Source organism: Megascapheus bottae, unplaced genomic scaffold (genome assembly GCF_031878675.1).
Source record: "Megascapheus bottae isolate mThoBot1 unplaced genomic scaffold, mThoBot2.hap1 HAP1_SCAFFOLD_41, whole genome shotgun sequence".
Taxonomy (NCBI): Eukaryota; Metazoa; Chordata; class Mammalia; order Rodentia; family Geomyidae; genus Megascapheus; species Megascapheus bottae.
The window spans coordinates 4,017,418-4,024,356 of NW_028327585.1; positions in this window are offsets into that span (position 1 = coordinate 4,017,418).

Here is a 6,939-nt window from a genome sequence, read left to right on the forward strand (position 1 = left end):
AATATCCAGAAGGGCAGGCCCATCAAGATACGAGAAGCTTTTAGAACCCCAAACAGACCTGACCAGAAAAGAACATCCCACCGCCACATTGTGATCCGAACTGGATCAATAGAAACGAAAGGAAAGATCCAAAAGGCAGCCAGGGAAAGGGATCAGTAACCTATAAAGGCAAACCAATCAGAATAATCCCAGATTTCTCAGCAGAGACCATGTGAACACGAAATGACTGGAAGCATATATGTCATGCCCTTAAATCAAATAACTACCAACCAAGAATATTTTAGCCAGCTAAGCTCTCATTCATAACTGAGGGAACAATAAAAACATTCCATTCCAGGGAAGAGCTGCAACAATATGTCGAAACAAAACCAACACTACAGAGAATTTTCAAATATGCTCTATACATAGAAAACCAAAATAAATGCAATATAGGGAAAGAAATGGCACCTAAACAGCATACCATCTAAGGGCCACAAGAACTGTCAAGACACAGGCCCTACTAAAAGCTTTTAAAAATGGTAGGAACTAATAAATATCTCTCAATCCTAACTCTCAATATCAATGGACTTAACTCTCCAATAAAATGGCATAGGCTGTCTAGTTGGATCAAAAAGCAAGACCCATCGTTCTGCTGTCTTCAAGAGACACATCTTACCCCAAAACAATCATCTTTTGAAAGTGAGAGGTTGGAATAAACTCTATCAAGCTAACTGCCCCCATAAACAGGCTGGAGTTGCCATCCTCATATCAGATACAATAGACTTCAAACTAAAATTAGTAAGAAAAGACAAAGAAGGTTACTACATACTAAGAAAGGGATCTTTCCTCCAGCAAGACATAACGATCCTAAATATTTACACACCCAATCCCGGAGCTCCAAACTTCATCAAGCAAACTTTACTTACACTGAAACCATACATAGATCGAAATACAGTGATTGTTGGTGAGTTTAACACACCACTCTCACCTATGGACAGATCAACAAGGCAAAACTCAACAGAGAAACCTTAGAACTGAACAACTATATAGACCAACTAGATCTAACAGACATCTGCAGAATATTCCACCCAGTAACAACACAATATACGTTTTTCTCAGCAGCACATGGAACATTTTCCATGATAGACCACATCTTAGGCCATAAAACAAACCTGGACAGATTCAGAAACACTGAAATTATTCCATGCACACTCTCAGACCATAAAGGCATCTAATTGGAGCTGTACACATATCTCCACCAACGAAAACCCGGTAACTCATGGAGACTGAACAACACATTGTTGAATCAAAAACAATGGGTAATCGAAGAGATCAGAACAGATATCCAACTGTTTATGAAATTTAACAATAAGGAGCACACAAATATCAACTCCTTAGGGACACAACAAAGGCAGTACTCAGAGGAAAATTTATAGTGCTGAGTGCCTACAACAGCAAGTTGGAAAAATGGCAAACCAACTAGTTAATGTCTCACTTTAACCTCCTGGAAAAAGAGCAACAAACCAACCCTGAACCCATTAGGAGAAAGCAAATTATTAAAATCAAAGCAGAATTAAATGATTTGGAATAAAAAAAAACTATAGAAAGAATCAACAAAACAAGGAGTTGGTTTTTTGAAAGAATTAACAAAATTGAAAAGTCCTTAGCAAATCTTACCAAAAAAACAAGAGAGCATATCGAAATAAACAAAATCGCAGATGAAAATGGTAATATCACGACAGAAATTACCAAGATCCAGAATATCATGAGGGAATACTTCTCAAACCTTTACGCCAACAAATTTGAGAATCTAGAAGAAATGGATGAATTCCTAGACAATATTAACATACCCACACTGAACCAAGAAGAGCTAATGCACCTCAACAGGCCTATTTCAAGCTCTGAAAAACTCCTACGTTAATCCTCTTGTACCTCCCCTGACCTCTCTCATTCTTTCTTTCTATCTTTGTACCTCTGCTCGTCTTTCAACCCTTATTCTGTACGGATCTACACTTGATGGCTGTTGAGCAATATTGTATATGTAGGTGGTTAATTATTCTCTAGGCTCAGAGGGACTTAAAGACAATAGAGATTGGGTTGAGAGGCCTATTGTTTTGGGTATAATTCGCTTATCAGTGGTTGTATTAGACTGGTCTGTAAGTGCACAAAAAGAAAGAGTGATAATACCAATCAAAACTTGTGAACATCTAGTGTCTGCCAGCTACAGAGGCCTAGGTTGGTTATATCTGAAAAACTATAATCGTATTTAGTAGTAATCTTGCTCCCATTTTCAAAGGGGCAGAACAAGAAACTCAAGAAAAATGTCAAATCAAGAAACAACATGCCCCACCTAATGTAAACAGACAATGGAACAGTCACTGGCAAACCTAGAGGAGAGTCTTCCAACTGCTACACAAATGCAATTGATAAACATCATTAATGAAAAATGTGAAAATATAAAGAAAGAGATAATGGAGGAAGCCATAGCTGAACAAGAGGAAAACAAAAACAAGGTGATAAGTGAAAAAGAAGAAGCCATAAAGGAGGCCATAATAAAGGTTTTTCAAAGAAAGATGGATGAATTCACAGAATCCACAAATAAAAACGTGACCAAACTCCAGCAAATGTCCAAAGAAAATAAAGCTACTGAGCTAACCACTCAAAAGGAAATCAAGGAGATAAAGAAATCCATACATGATCTAAAACAAGAGATGCAAGGCATCAAAAGTGAGCAATTAGAAGCAAGGGAGATGAAAAATAAAGTAGATAGCTTTGATAGCAGGTTAGACAATGCAGAGGAGAGAATTTCCGGGGCTGAAGATAATTTAGTTATTATAGAGAAAGAACAGAAAATGAGTCAATCCAAATCTAGGAAAATTGAGAGAGCGCTTCAGGAGGTCCAAGATACAATTAGGAAGCCTAATTTAAGGTAGTTGGTATTGAGGAGGGCGTGGAGAAAGAGGTCAATGGTATTGGAAATATACTTCAGGGAATCATCTCAGAGAATTTCCCAAATATCCAGAAGGGCAGGCCCATCCAGATACGAGAAGCTTTTAGAACCCCAAACAGACCTGACCAGAAAAGAACATCCCACTGCCACATTGTGATCCGGACTGGATGAATAGAAACGAAAGGAAAGATCCTAAAGGCAGCAAGGGAAAAGGGATCAGTAACCTATAAAGGCAAACCAATCAGAATAACCCCAGATTTCTCAGCAGAGACCATGCAAGCACGAAGTGACTGGAAGCACATATGTCATGCCCTTCCATACCTTTGCTATAGTAAATAGTGCTGTGATAAATGTTATTGTTCTAGTGAATTTAGTATGTCCTATCTGGACGATTGGCAAGTAGTGAAATTGCTGGATCACAGGGGAGCTCTATGTTTAGTCTTTTTGGGATACTGCCATAGTGCTTTCCATAGTGGTTGAACGAGTTTGCAATCCCACCAGCAGTGTAGTAGTGATCCCTCATGGCCACATCCCCTCCAGCATACGTTATTAGATTTCTGGTCTTGGCCATTCTAACTGGAGTGAGGAGGAAAAGGGAAAGAGGAACTGAAACTTTCTCTTCTTACAGATGACATGATTCTGTATTTAAAGAACCCTATAGACTCTACTCCGAAGCTGCTTGAGCCGATATAAAACTTTGGTAAGGTAGCAGGGTATAAAATTAACCCTCAATGTCAACTGCCTTCCTATATGCCAACAAATGAGAGGAATGAGGCAAGAATCAGGATAGCAACTCATTTTGCTATCAAAGAAAATAAAATACCTAGGAATTAACTTAGAATGTAAAGCACCTTTTTGATGGAACAATAAACCCTGGAGAAGGAAATTAACGCAGAACTGAGGAAATGCAAAAACCTATGCTCCTGCTTTGGAAGAAGTAATATTGTAAAAATGGCAATCTTGATAAGGACTATCTACAAATTCAGTACAATATTCATCAATATCCCAATGTCATTCTTTAAAGAAACAGAAGAGGAAATCCAAAATTTCACTTGGAATAATAAAAGACCCCTTATAGTCTGTCTTCTTGCATGATACATAATGTTTAATCTCACCTTCTCCACCAAAATCTCACCTTTCTCATTGAGACATAGGTGGCGCGGTTTACTAGCAGCAAAGGCGGAAACGCGCTGTTTCAGATGTCACCACTGCCTCTGTTACTGGGTAGATGCAACTCTGTCATCGATTCTGAGGTCTGCTCTGGGAGTCTTGGTCACAAGTTGTTCTGTGGCATCTGCTGCCAGCCTGTGCCTATTTGCTTCCTTTTCCTCCAGCAGCCTACAACAGGGAATGAAGTTCAGGCGCTGATGCTCTCTTTCATATGCAGGGCAGGATGAGCCCAACCCTCTCTCATTTTCCTCTTCCAATTATTGGGAAAAAATGTGCTGGCAGAAAACCTCAGGTGTGGGGCATGGCTGATCCACACTTTTAATCCTGGCTGGTCAGGAGGCTGAGATCTGAGTATGGAAGTTCCAAGTCACCTAGAACAGGAAAGTCTGATAGATTCTTACTACCAAAAATAAAAACAGCTGGGAATGGAGTTTGGGCTCAAGTGGTAAAGGGCTAGTCTTGAGTACAAATGCTTAGTGCCCAGGCCCTGAGTTCAGGCTCCAGCACTGCCAACAACCTCACTTTAGTGAGATTTTAGCTTTATCCATGTAGGCACATCTCACTGGAATCTTTGCTGGTAGAGATAGTCTTCATAATTTTGTCTCAAGGTAAAGGTCCTCCTGGGGTAGTACACAAAAGGTGTCATGGAGAGGAGCCCCACTTGCTCCAGGTTTGAAGATGGCATAGGTCAAGCCAGCATGGAGTTGGCACATCAGTCTTTTTCCTAGCACCACCTAGCAGTGAATGTCAAATGACATTGATTGTTGTGGAATTGTGTGATTGTAGTGCCCCATTAAGGGCAGAGTTAGCACATCCAAACTTGGATACCAGGAATGCTGAAATCTCAAAGCTAAGATTTCTGTTGGCTACAGAAATGCTGGTGTGTCTGTTATTCACTAAAAGTTCAGGTGCAAAGATTCTGAAGCTGGATGCCATGTGTTTATTCCATTTAGTAAAATTATTTTAATGCACTGTATAAGTTAAAACATTTGATAAGAGTCAGAGGTAGTGAAAACATTGTTGAATTCAGGTGTCTGGCAGGGTAATGGGGGGGGTGTTGGTGGCTGGGACTATGAAGCTGGAGCTGCTATCAAACCATGGATCATGTTCCTCTTTGTCTGGGAGAAATGACTCCAAAGATGAAATTTGAATGGTGAGGAAAAGATGATGATGTACTCGTGAAATTTCTCCTAAACAAATGCTCATGTGGAAGTGGGATGGGGACTGGGCATATCTGAGGCAGAGCTTAAGGGGGCTTCTTGTGGCGTTGAGAACGTTCCTTGCGACTTCAGGCATGCAGCAGGGTGTTTTAGATGGCCATTGTGAGATGGATGGAATAAGACTGGGGACAAGATGAATGCTGGGATCCTGCAATGCTCTTGCATGAGTGGCTGATGGCTCACCTGAAAGAACTAATTATGTCTAAAAAAGAAATCAGGAATTTGTTTTGATTAGATAATACCTGTAATCCGAGGCATATTCAGGATCCTGATCTTAGTATTGTGGTTTAAAACCAACCCAGCAAAGGGAAAAATGCATGAGACTCTTAATCCCAGTTTAGAGCAAGAACAAAGATTGAAATAGAGGTGTGGCTCAAGAGCTAGATTGCTACCTTGAGCAAAGAAAAGCTAAGAAAAAGCTCCAGGTTTTGAGTTCAAGGACAGTAATGAAAGAAGGAAGGTAAAAAAAGGGAAGTATGTGAGGAAGGGAAATATATAAATGAAAGAGAGAAGGAACTAGAAATTTAAAACTAGAGAATATTTAAAAGTCATGAGTCTTTCTAAGAAAAGTGTTGGAGTATGGGTTCTATATGTGGTGAACTGGAAGCCCAGCAGTGACTTGTTAACCAAAGAGTCACCATGATGAGCAAAGGATAGAAATCTGCATGAGCCTCTTAGAAGATGGAGTGACAGAAGAGAACCTCAGCTCCCATCCCATACTTAGAAGTATATAGAGATGGGGAAGTTGGCATCACCTTGATGTCATTGTGTCCATGGAGACTGGAAGCCATGGCTCTGTGAAAGCAAAATGTTCTGGTTACTGAGCTGAGAGGCTGAGGAGGGCCAAGTCCTGGCCATGAAGAAATCAGGGTGGCAGCAGAGCAACTCTGCTGCAGTGTGTGCCTGCTTGGCTGTTCTTTTTCTGTGGTGGATCAGGCCGGAGCGGGTGATAGTAACTGTTTTGTTGTCACAAGCCCTTCACCAAGAGCTTCCTCTGGGATCTTCATAAGCTACAGGGTGGCTGGTGGTGGGATGTGTGTGGGGTGGAAGTGACAGAGGGATGGACGCATGGCAAGGTGGGTGAAGAGATGAGAGGAATGATGAGAGCCCAGTTCATTGGTTTCCAAGGTTAATGGGTGGGAGGTAGAGAGGCATGATGGAGGAAAGATGGAGGCAGGGGAAGGTGGTGACAGAGTGAGGCCATCTGTAGTGCCAGCCTGGCCATCATCTGAAGCCCATAGGCAGCTTCCTGATCCCTCACTTTGTCCTGCTCCTTGTGGAGGGAATGTCACGTGTACCCAGAGCTGGGGGTGGGGCAATGTTAGTAGCACCTGGAGAACCATTGGCCTCTACCTGGGTGAGGGGTGGTTCTGGCTCCCATGCTGGGTGGCCTGATAGCTATGGAACAGATCTCTCCTTAGCTACCACAGTCGGTGGCTGCTCTCCATCTAGGGTTAGGGCACCTGCTCAGCCATCAGGACACCCCATGCCAGGACAGAGGCCTACAATTCAGATGGCAGCACAGGGGTGAAGATGATCTCACCATAGCCCTAGTTACATGGCTGTCCCTGCATGCAGGACAAGATGAGCTGGGGGAAGATGTTCTCTGTGTTTTTCCAC